We start from the raw sequence: 13,367 nt of genomic DNA on the forward strand, positions 1-13,367 counted from the left end.
TTCCAGCCAAACTTAATAGCGACAGAATTATGTCCACCTCTGTCTTTCCAAAGCCACATGTTGGTGCTTAAATTCCCAGTACTTCAACTCACAGAGTCAATCAATTTCAAGTGAGGGCACACTCTGCACCAATATTACTCCTGTCCTCCTCAGAATAAGACATTAGGATGTAAACGGAAGAATGCCATGAAGACAGAAAGAAAGACAGAGACGAAGCCAGAAGAGAGGTGTGAAATGGGTCCTTCCGCTGAGGCCCTCAGTCCTGCTAACATCTTCTACCAGATTTCTGCTCTCCAGACTCTCAAGTGACAAACCCCTGGTGCCAAGCTGCTTGGCTGTGTGCATTGTACAGAAGCCGTAGGAGAACGCTGCCCTCTCTGTGGGCTTCCCGAGAGTCAAACTGAACTTAGTCTGCATTTCTAGCTGCCATCAATGCTCTTGTTTCACCCATCACATACCATGTGTGTCTTGTAGGCATATATTTTTTTGTTTTTTGTTTATTTGGTTATCATACAAAAATGGGTTTTATTGTGACATTTTTACATACATATATGATTATTTACTATTATGTGACTATATTTTTCAATGTTATAGTTTGGTGATAGAACAATGAAAGAGAGATAATGATAAAAATATTTGAAAAGTTAGTTTATAGTGTTAAATAATCCTAAGACTGGGAAATTCGGAAATCAGGCTGACTGTGCTTGTGCTCTTTACAACCTGGACCCATAAATGTGGGTCCAAACTCAATTGAGCAGACCTAGTTATATGCCAATATCCTTGTACCCCATTCTTTTTCTCTTGTTCTGTCACTTGGCCCAGTTTACAGCACAGAAGTCTGTCCTTGGGAACCATTTCCCAGGACTTGTGTTGAACTTATAGATGATTTTGCCTATATCTTTTATATCAAAGAAGTTGGAAGTATTTCAGAAAACTTGCTTCTAGGGAAAGGGCATGAGAACCTGGGTCAAGTACACCTTTGAAAAATAATGAATTATGTTCTGATAATTTATTAAAAGAAGGGAGAATAATTTTGGGAGCTTTGGTGACCTGTGTGAATAGAACTGATAACGGGGACAAACCTTATTATAAATAGTCTTGGAAGTGGAATATATTTGAATGGGATTAAAGATATCAGGAGGAAGGGTGCCAAGCCCTGGAGTGTTCAGCCGCTGAATGTGATGAGATCCCTCTAACTCAACTTCCAAGGCTTCTCTCGAAATTCATAGCATAAATGCCCACAAGCAGCAAGATTATCATTAAAACCCAAGTTCATAAAAAAAAACCTACAAGAAGCAAGAATGTCAGCAGAATGCAGAAGTTCTAAATTATATCTGAGAAGCTATTATGCAGGATTTGGAACTATCTGAAGTGCACATTGAGAGTCTCTCTCTCTCTCTCTCTCTCTCTCTCTCTTTCATAGCTGTCCCTCTATGTCCATGAATTCTACATCTGTTGATTCGACAAGGCACAGAACAAAAATATTTTTAAGATGCTGCTGATGATGATGTATAGCTAACCCTGCAGTGGTTGCATCTGCACAGTTAACAGTTGCAGATTTTCTTTTCTCGTCGTTATTTCTTAAGCATTGCAGCATCACAACTGTTTACACAGCATTTATATTGTGCTCATATTCTATGTAATCTAGAGAGGATTTAAAACGCAAAAGAATGTGCATAGGTAATATGCAAACATCATGCGATCACTATTTAAGGGCTTTGAGCATCTGCAGATTTTAGTAACTGTAGATAGAAGTTTCTGTCCTATCTGGTCCCACAGACCCAAATAAACACACAGAGGTTTATATTAATTGTGAACTGTTTGGCCTATTATTCAAGCCTATTGCTAACTTATATTATTAAACTTAAATTAATGCAAAATTTGTATCTATATTTAGCCATGTGGCTTGATACCTTTTCTCAGAAAGACATTCTCATCTTGCTTACTTTGCTTCTGGATAACGACGGTATCTCTGCCTTTCCTCTTCCCAGGATTCTCTTAGTCTATTTGCCCCACCTACACTTCCTGCCTGGCTACTGGCCGATCACCATTTTATTAAAACAATATGAGTGACAAATCTTTACAGTGTACAAGAGCATTATCCCACAGCAAATAACCCCTTGTATTACTGGATCTATTGACCTCAATTTTAGACTATAGACTATATACACTATATAAGTATTATGTGTATATTTGTGCATATGTACTTAAAACTTCTGTTGGAGAAGAAGCACCTTTAAGCACTTAGCATTTCTTCTGGGATTTATACCCCACTGTCCTCTTAGATGATATATATGCATTACATGTTTTTTTTTTTAAAAAAGTACAAATGGTTTCAAAAGAATAACAGTGAGCACAGCACCAGATGTGAGTGAACTCTCTACTGTATAATTAATAATCTCATGCTAAGAGACTGAAGCTCGTAAGACTTCTCATGGCTCTGCCATTCATTGGGTTCAGCAAGGTGGTGGATTTTTCACCTGAATTTCGCCATCATAGAGTGGCTAGGATTGGTGTCTCTTTGAAACACTTCTTGTGTGTATGTCGGTGGGTAAAACTGGATGGCTGTTTATTGTCAGAGGCTTTTAGTAGAATACCTGTTGGTGGCCTCAGCTCCCTCATAGTCTAGTGTCCAAGTCTGGAGAGCAAGCATCCCAAGAAAGACCAGAATAAATTTCTGTCTTCTTATGTGAGCTTAAGTTATATCATCTTCTGACTAGCCAAATTCAAATGAAAAGTGCAATGATCTACTAGATGGAAGACCTAGTTGGCCATCTGGGAAGGTATAGTCAGTCCTTTCTCTGGCCAAGTGAACTCATGTCCTTCTCATCATTCACAAATGTAGCAGCAGCACTATCTCACAGAACTACACTACATTTTTCACCACGTGACTGACTTCTCATCCTGTCTTATGAAAGTCTGTTCTTTTGGGGGACGTTGGTAGTATATTCACCATGAAATATTTTTTTCAAACTGTGCGTGTGTGTGTGTGTGTGTACATACACTGTTCTTGCAATTGGTATATTCAGTTATAATCTACTTCATTTTAAGAAGCCATATCTCGTTCCTAGAGAAGCTAAATAAGGTGAATCCAAAGACAAACACATAGGCATCCTCAGGAATATTAACCTTCATCAGGCGATGAAAGGCGACAGAGACAGAGACCCACACGGGAGCACCGGACAGAAATCTCAAGGTCCAAATCAGGAGCAGAAGGAGACGGAGCACGAGCAAGGAACTCAGGACCACAAGGGGTGCACCCACACACTAAGACAATGGGGATGTTCTATTGGGATCTCACCAAGGCCAGCTGGCCTAGGTCTGAAAAAGCATGGGATAAATCCGGACTAGCTGAACATAGCGGACAATGAGGAATACTGAGAATTCAAGAACAATTGCAGTGGGTTTTTGATCCTACTGCACGTACTGGCTTTGTGGGAGCCTAGGCAGTTTGAATGCTCACCTTACGAGACCTGGATAGAGGTGGGCAGTCCTTGGGCTTCCCACAGGTCAGGGAACCCTGATTGCTCTTCGAGCAGATGAGGGGGGGGGGGGGACTTGATCGGGGGAGGGGGAGGGAAATGGGAAGCGGTTGTGGGGACGAGGCAGAAATCCTTAATAAATAAATAAATTAAAAAATAAAAAATAAAAAAAAAGAAGCCATATCTCTTAAATCTCTTGGAGATTATCCTTTCTTGATCTTGGGAACTGGTAAAACTTCTGTGAGACAATACTGTGACTGTGCTGGATTCAGTGGGCTCTTGTCTGTCTGAAAGTCACCATCTTTGTTTTTTTTCTTTTTTTAAGATGTCATTAAAGCATTTTTACAGCCATACTGTGAGCTTCATTCTTGGGCCATGTTGTTGTTGTTGATGATGATGATGTTGAAACTTTTAGTACTTTTTTTTACCACAGATTTCATCTTTTGAAAGTCATTTCTTAGGTCTGGAATCATTTGCTGTATAGAGGGCAACAAGAAAGAGGATGATTTGAAGCCCAACAAATCCTGGCTCCTTTAAACAAAACATCTTCCTTTAGCCTGTTGCTTTCTTTTCCATTTAATCCTAGACGGTCAGAAGCCGAGTGCTAGTTTCAGACATTACCCTGGGCTCTTCTTTCCTTGGAGGTCTCATACATAGTGCTGGGCCCCTGCCCAGTCCTCAGGGAAGCTCTTGGCAGGAACACTCAGGTGACATGGGCTATGACAGTTCAGCAGCAGCAGCAGGATTCAAAGAGTGTTCAGGGAGCAGCACCATTGCCTCTTATAGCCCACACTTGGAGCTGACATAGCCATACATGACTTACTCTGCAGTTACCAGTCTGCCCAGACTCAAGGGATAGGGAATCCCAAATCACAGTCCCACACGTCTACCTCTCACTGAGAGGCAGCAGTGTGACCTTGTAAGAAAATCACGTCTCATGGGAATTCTTTTTGCACATATTGTGGGAAACCTAATCTGTTTGCCACAGTATCTAGAAAAGCTGGCTATAATAATTCTTGGCTGCTATCTATAGCCACATATGAATTTATCAGTAGAACTCACACTGAAATTCATCTTTTACTCATCTTCAGTCTAGTGTAAAGCCTAGATTAAGTAGCTTATATTCAAATATCAGAAGAAACGGAGGGAAATAGATGAAACTGGATGGATTATTTGCTATTCCATTTTAAGATCCGAAAGGCAGAGCACAGTAAGTCCAAGAATCCTGTACAGGGCAGGTGGTAGAGAAGCTTCCTCAACAGAGTGGTATCCTCTGTCTCTTCCCCACATCCTCCCTAAAATATTCAACCCACCCTGAAGAAAGCTGACCTGATGCAAATCCTTGGAATGCAAACACTGATCAAAATAATGTCTCCTTCGTATGTGTGCCTTCCATGTTTCTCCCTTGAACATATGAAAGCTAATGTAGAGCCCACTCTACAAGAACCAGTTGTAAGATACAAGAACCCACCCAAAGGCCATGGGCCTCAACAGACACCAGGGAACTTGAAGCCAGTCTTACCAAGCCACAGGAGGCAATGCTAAAATAATGCCTCTCACTCCCAAACAAGCAAAGCTGGGCATTTCATAGAGACTTCATTCAGGTGGTTCCTGCCTGGGGTACAAGTACTAATGAGAACTCCTTAGAGTCTGTACTTAAGGGCTGAACTTGGGAAAATAGTCTTAATGCAGATGAGAGAGAACTCTAGCCTTTCCAGATGAACTCTCCCAGATACTAAGACTGCCGTCATTACGTTTTTAAACTATGCTCTATGGTTCTTTGGTACCCACTACCATTTTGTTTCTATCAGTACATTTTAAAGGAGACAACAACAGTGCAACAACCTCTAGAGTTAAAACTGTCTTCCTCCTTTGGCACCAGCATTTCTCCTGTCTGCTGTCTGTACTTGGTGCTCACGTCTGTAGCCCCCACTTTCCTACTTCCAAACTGCAGCAGATGAGAAACAATGGCAGGTTGTCTAGACCACAGCAAAGTTATCATCCAAAGGGATGAGGTAGCTATAAGGAGGAAGGAGGGTGATGTAAGACACACAGCGGAGATTTATTTATGGGAGTGTTTGCACATAGAGCCTGGTGGCCTCCGTTTGGCAAGAGCTTTGCCATTGAGTATATACAATCAGATTCTGGGACAACACTGATCCTGCCAACCTAGTTCTTCATAGTCAGCAAACACTGGTCATTGTGTGTGCTCTTGTCAAATGCACCAGCTGCTTCTTGCATAGTCCTTGGCATGGCTCCTGGTATATAGTAAGCACTTAGCAACCATGAGGGTCATCAAGAGACGTCAGTGCAAGTACTCAGGAATGCCATACCCTCAAAGTCCCAGCATATCATTCCCACTCATTAAAGGCAGGATAGCTAACATCAGTTCAGTAGTCGGAAAGAAAACAGCGCCCTAAGGGAGTGGCACTGTAAGGAGGTGTGGCCTTGCTGGAGGAAGTGCATCACTGTGGGAGTGGGCTTTGGGGTCTTTTTCTCAAGCTTCCCTCAATGTGGCAGCCAGTTGACTTCCTGTTGCCTGCAAGAAGCAGCACTCTCAGCTCCAGTACCACGTCTGCCTGCCTGCAGTCCATGATGATAATGGACTGACCCTCTGAAACTGTAAGCAAGCCTCCCCAATTCAATGTTTCCCTTCTAAGAGCTGCTGTGGTCATGGTTTCTCTTCACCTAAGACCAAAAAAAAAACCCAAGATAATCAGCCCATCATCATCTGCTCACCTCCCCCTTTCTCCTACTACCTTTGTGTGGATTCTAGAAGCCTTGGGAAGCTTTCAGACTTCTCTGATGTATCCATGCTTCTTCCTGAGACCTTCCATGCCTACTCCACCCACCATTATTCAAAGCCCAGGTCAAAGGTCGCATCGGATCTGACTTTCATGGTTCATTGAGGTCGACCCCTGTCTGTAGCCCCTTCGCCCTTTATGCACACCAGTGTAGGAGCGCTTTTATTTTATTTTTGTTTGAATGGTTCTGAGATGAGGACCCAGCGCTTGACAGGTGCTGAGATGCATCTGATATTAACGCAAAGAGATCATAGGAAGAATCGAAGGAAAGAAATGTCCAGCATGCCTGTCTATGAAGGAAGCAGTGACATTAAATCAGACTTCTGTGTAGTTCTGCTTTTTTCAGACTCACTATTTGGCTTGGGAGACGATTTCTTTTGTTTCTGTGTTTTGTGTGTCTAATTTTGTGATATATATATATACATATATATATGTATATATATATGCATGTGTATATGAGAAGGGGTTACATGTATGAGCATGTGGAGGTCAGAGGTTGATATCAGGTATCTTCTTCAATTGTTCTCTGCCTTCTATGCTGAGAGAGGATCTCTCCCTTGAAGCCAGAGCTGACCGGTTCCACCAGTCCGGCTCACTATCTTGGTCTGAGGGTCTCATAACTCTGCACCCAGGCACTGTGATTACCACAGCTACTATGTATTTCCTGCATTTATGTCAGCCCTGAGGATGCAAACGGAAGTCCTCACACTTAACACAGCAAGTGCTTTACCCACGGAGGCATCTGCAGCCTGAGGCACGTGACTTTTAATGTGTCTTCTTCAGCTTGTGGTTTTCTCATCAGAAAAATAGCCAATGAGAGACCGCAATAATTGTCATCCATTACATAGTCCTTGTGACTCTGAAAGGGAGACACAGCAGTTCCTACCTTGTCAGCTTTGCTTCCCACTGGTTTCAGTTACCCACAGCCAACCACCATCTGAAAATAGGAAATGGAAACGTCTAGCAATAAACAATTCATGTTTTAAATAACTTTTTATAGTATATTGTTATGATTGCCCTCTCTTTTGCTGGTTGTTACTATTAATCTCTTAAAGTACCTAATTTATAAAGTTGGCTTTTTCCGAGATCTGTATACACAGGAGGGAAAGCAATGTCTATATAAGGTTCAGTACAACCTGCAGTTCCAGACACTCGCTGGGCTCTTGAACTGTGTCCTGTGCCCCCTAAAAATAAACTGAAGAAACTGACATTCAGAATTTAAGCCCTTGTTTCAATCTTGCACAGCTTGCCTTTGCCAGGCTTATCCATCTCAAGAGCCTGGCTCATAGATTTTGTGTCTATTACACACTAGTCGCTCTGACTTTCAAAGCAAAGAGCTGCTTTCCCCGGCTTTGCATTCTAGACCGTCATGCCGTTTCTCTTCTCTATCTGCTTTTCTCTATTGACCATAGGGAAGAGGTTCAAATCCCACAACACTTCATTGTTCATTATTATTCAAGCCAAGAATATAAACTGGAGGTCTGGTCCATTAGTCCCCCTAGACTGTTCTCCACAAAAGGCACAGAAGGCAGATGCTGAGGTATACCAGTGGTGCTCAACAGTGACTGCCCTTAAAACAGCTCTCTGGGAGCTTGGTAAGATCCATGCACAATGCATCACCACTCCACTTCCCGGTCTGGCTTTTCCACTGGACATGAAGCAGTTTCCAGTGGACAATTTTCAATGATTTCTAGGTACCCTGTTTCTCCACGCTGCCCCATTTTGGACTGTGTCATTCTTCCCGGTGGCAGGATAATCTCTACGCTGTAAGACAGTTAAGAGCCTCTGTGGTCTCCTCCCCCCCTAGATCCATAAATGTAGCATTGCCATCCCCAGCCTTTACAATCCAACTTGTTTCTAAATATTGCCCCTCGAGGGAAAAATTCCCCATCTTCATCCCCCTCCCTCCCAACATCCCATCCCTATGTAAGAACCACTGGATGAGACTGACTGCTATCAAATGTGCTGCTAGACTTCATTATTGTGCTGGACTGTTTCTGTGTCTCTCGCTATCAACGGTGTGTGTGTGTGTGTGTGTGTGTGTGTGTGTGTGTCTGTCTGTCTGTCTGTGTGTCTGTGTGTGTGTGTCTGCGTGTGTCTGTGTATGTCTCATATTTAAACTCTAGCAGCAATAAATAGTTAGGAATGAATACTTCTACCAAAGATAAGAAAACTCACTCCTGCCTTCCGTTCTCTCCTCTCCTCTTCATATAAGAAGATAAAACCATCTGTGTAGAAACCAGGAAGCAAGCTCACTGTCGATGGCTTACATCGATTGGGAACCTGACAATATCTAAAATCACTGAGGAGACAAGCCTTTGGGCAGGCCTGTGAAGGATTTTCTATAAGGGGTCAATTGAGGTGAGATGACCTACCCTAAATGTGGTAGCACTTTTCCACGCGCTCAGGCCTGAGGCTGAGAAAAAGGAGAAAGGAAGCTGAGCACCTGGATTCATTTTCCCACTTCCTCACTTCCTGGAGAAAGGGAGTTGAGCACCAGCATTTGCTTCCCCACTAACTTACCATGAATACAACATGACCAGATGCCACCTCACACCTGCTATCAGGCCTTCCCAACCATGATGGAATGTACCCTCCTAAGTCAAAAGCAAACCCTTCCTTGCTTCCATGGTCTTTGTTGGGTGCTTTATGATAGCAAAGAAGAATATTAACTACTATCTAATACACCATCCCAGGAAACTTTATCTTGGACTCGCTGGCTTCCAAAGCTGAAAAACAAATGTGCTGTAGAAGTCACTGAGCCTATGGTACTTTGTTATAGCATCCCCAAAACTGAGGAAGATGATTAATTTAGAGGATCTAAATTTTGTTGGAAAAGAAGCAGTAGGCTGCGGGAAGCAGCCCAGCTCCCAGCCGCCTGGCTAGCTAGTTTATACCCTGAAATAACAACACACGAATTGTATTCATTTAATCACTGCCTGGCCCATTAGCTCTAGCCTCTTACTGGCTAACTCTCACATCTTGATTCAACCCATTTCTAATAATCTGTATCTCACCACAAGCTAGTGGCTTACAGTGATGAGTCTATCCTACGTCCGTCTCCGAGAGGAGAGCCATGGCATCTGCCTGACTCTGCTTTCTTTCTCCCAGCATTCTGTTCAGTCTACGCCACCTATCTAAGCTGCTGTCCTATCAAAAGGCCAAGGCAGTTTCTTTATTTGACCAGTGAAAGTAACACATAGACAGAAGACCCTCCTATATCAAAATTTGTATTAAATAAACATGTAGCTAAGTAGGTTGGGCAGAATGATGTTCATTGGCAAAGGCGTGTCCCCTTGGGAGATCGAAGCAGCTTCATGTCTCTGAAACACAAGTTAGGGCTTTGTTTTCCTATTGAAATACATAATCATTGAAAAAGCCCACACAACCAAAGCACATCTAGGGTTGTACTGATGTGTCCCTGAAATCCAAAGCTCCAGATTTATCAAAATATTTATTCTTTTGTCACCAGGGCCACTTGGTGTCGCCTTGGACTGCAAAGACGAGGAATGATTGAGTGGTTGGGTTTTGTTTTGTTTTCTATTCCTGCATTGTACCTGAGTTCTGTCTTAGTCAACTTCCTAAATAGAATAATCAATGCCATTATCTCTTCCTCCCTCATCTAAATCACATCAGGACCCCTATAGTAGATCAATAGTTGCAACAAAGAAAGCCAGAGATTTCATTCCAGGGGGACTCATTACTCCGCCGCTCGGGATCAGGGTGTGGGTCCCAGGGCAGATTATCGACTCTTCCACCAGAGTTAACCACAGCTATCAGTTATTAATCCCACATGTGGCCCCACCCCCAGACCTACACCTGCGAGCAGGCAGAACTTGACCATAAGCCAGCAGGCCCACTTCCTTCTCCTCCCCCTCCCCTAACTCCTCCCCCTGATCTTACTTCCCTCTTTCTCTTCTTATTTAAGAATTTGTCTTGTCTAGCAATCTAAACAATTTGAGGCTTCATTGAAATTCTCAGCAAGTACAGGTTGCCTGTAATCAGACTCACATCTGGTGCAGCATTACAAAGACTAATTAAAATAAATTTAGATCTTAAATTAGTCCTTTCAGTAACATTTATTGCCTAGGCCACTGGGCAATAACAGATGTAATTCAGTTAGGCTGAGGAGGAAAGCGGCATTTTGATTGTATTTCTTAAGCCGCCCCTGACAGGACGGTGAGGGAAAGGAAGGACTGTGCCCTATGGTGGCCATTGTTCTCTGGCAGTAGTTCCTTCCCAGATGGTTGTCTTTAACATTAGGGCCCTTCTTTTGGTCACCTTGCCTGTCTACACTGCAGGCTAAACACTGTGGATGGATCAAGGGCAAACCTTTCTTTCAGAGAAGATGGTCTCTTCTGTCCCCCGGAAAATCTGCCATGTCTATCGTCTGGGTCAGAGCATCTTCATGTTGGGATCCCTTGTAACTGCTGAACCTTGTAAAGCTATTATTCAATAAACAAAGACATTGTGGAAAAACACAAATGTGTTCCTCTCTGTCGCTGTTGTGCTAAGTTCAGGCCCCTTTGCTCCAACAGCTCTGCGAGACAGGCAGTATGGAACTGATGTGACCATGTCCCCAAGTCTTAACATGCCTGCTATTAATTTCTGTTTGATGACTGCCAGAGAAGTCAGTGTTTTGTAATTTAACTCGAGACATCTCTACCGTGCTCTGTATATCCCATTGTGGTCAAATGAGCTTCTCGTGGATTTCAAAGGCATGCATTTAACTTTTTTATTTCAAAGAACAGCTTTACTTTCAAGTTCAAGACATTATGATTACAATACTGTAGTCCGTATTGGCCCACAGATTCTGACCTGAGTATGTGTATATTTCTTGCTCTTTGAACTGATTTGAAAGGGAAAATACAGCAAGGACAAGAAGTGTCATGATGCTTTTATACCTTTCTATGACTTGGCACAGAGTTTCTTTTCAGTACTGGCCTTTCAGCTTTCCCTGTCGTGTTCGGAAATGCCCTCATAACTGTACCAAAAAGTGGGTCCCCTCCCCATCTGTTGAAAGCTGTGTTGTTGTTGATGATTGCCCTGGGAGCCTGGGCTTCTCAGAACCACCCCTCTTCAAGTACCTTAGGAAGATCTGAGGCAATGTGATCTAAGCCAGGCATTGTCTCCTGGTCCCTGGACGGTAGAGCAGTATGCATATTCATTTTCATAAGACTGCCTTGGCGGTTTCCAGCACTTTAGATGTGTGGGACCCTTCCTGCAGCAGACTTGTTTCTTCAAGGCTATCTGGATGGTGACCAAACTACAAGCATTCTTGGTTAACTAGAATTAATGTCATTAAGAAAACATCTTAAGTTACGGTGTTTACTTCGAAAACTTGGCCCTCAACAAGTTATATTTTTCAAGGGAAACTGTAATGTCTGGAGCAAGGAGTCCATGTATATTCAACTCATAGCCCATAATATTGGAATGGAAACAGTTGGCATTGTATTTATTGTCTGTTTACCCTTGGCCTTAATTATCCAATAGCAATGCTCATTACACATTCCTGTGTGCCTTTCCCCGCTGCATTGCTGTTTCTATTATAGTTGTTTAAAAATTGAAGCTACAGCCCAACCTCTCTCCCATTCCCTGCAAAACAAAGGACATGATGACAACAAACCTCCTCCCCTGCGGCGTGTTAGCTGTGTCCTGGGATGCCTCCACTAGCCTGTCTTTGGGTGATGTGTTTTGCCTCTCTGCACAAGTCCCCAATTCCAGGGGTCACGGCATCAGAATGCTTCCTCCTCTCCTTGATGTTTTTTTTACAGATATGCTGTCACTGGACAGTTCTCTACACATTTCTCTGTGGTCTTTTCTCTTAATCACCACAATATTAAAAGATGCTGCCTGCCTTCCTGTGGCGAGAAAGTAAATTAATAGGACAAGGCTGGATGCTCATCTTATTCCTGGGTTAACATTTTATTTCAAGAATGATTTATGTCCATTTCTAATTGCTCCTATAGTTTTCGCCTTAGAATTCATTCTTAAATTGTAATTATAGCAAATACAGTATCTCTCTCTCACACACACACATGCATGCGCACACGCACGCGGACATTTGGAAGCATTTTGGAGTAAGATTGTGTTCCCTGTTGTTCTGTTCTCTCTTGCTTTAGGATAATAAGCAATAGGGGATCACTTAGGAACCCCCCTGTGGCCTTTTTAGAAGTTCTTAATTAGAGTTCATCTTAAAAATTAAAAGCTGTCAACACTATTTACATAGAAAATGTCCAAGAAACCAGTGACTGAGAAAGTTTCAGAAAAGCTAGAATCTGACCTGACAGGAAAATACAACCCAGACGCTAGCATGTGTACCTGCACTTTTACCCCCAGAAGAGGTTGTGGTCTCAGGAGACATAGAGTGGGGGCTTTCTTTCCTTTTCTCCCACTCTCCCTTCTCTGCATTCTCCTCTCCTTCTCCCCACTTTCTTCCCTGCATCGTTTCTCAAGACCTCCATCCCTCCCTTCCTCCCTCCCTCCCTACGTTACTCTAGCCCTCTCTCACCCTCTCCCTGTCTTCTTCCTTCTGTGTTTCATTTCTCCTCTCCTCTCCTCTCCCCTCCTTTCCCTTCCCCCCTTCCCTTTTCCCTTCTCTTCGTTACGGAATTCTCATGTATGGTATTGACTGAACCAAACCTGCTTATTATCCCCAGACTGATTTCTAATTAGAGACTTTTAATAAATTGGAAAAGAGCGACCTGCAGCTTTTGGCCCTTGCTCCCAGATGGTTTTTCATTACTTCCCATTGCCCTCCAGTGATGGAAGCCTCTAAATTTCTGAAATTCACGGACACTGATTCTGGGTCCATTTTTGGATGTTTGGAGCTGGCTGGGCCCTCTAGGAGGTTTCCTTGTGCTAATAACCGTCTGTCACTGCCCATGTTTTACTGCAGCATCTCCTGCTGCTGGAGACCCAGCCAGGGCCCTGAGCAAACTGTGTGGCTCTTTAAATCAAAGAGTGATTGTTAAGCAACGTGTTCCCAACATCTCCACCGTATAAAACCTCGAAACTACATTAGGTGTAACACGTTAACCTTTGCCATGTTGTCCAGGTAATGATATCAGGATTTGGCTCT

The sequence above is a fragment of the Microtus oregoni genome, unplaced genomic scaffold, assembly GCF_018167655.1.
Source record: "Microtus oregoni isolate MIOR12 unplaced genomic scaffold, Mior012 000033F_ref0000390, whole genome shotgun sequence".
NCBI lineage: Eukaryota > Metazoa > Chordata > Mammalia > Rodentia > Cricetidae > Microtus > Microtus oregoni.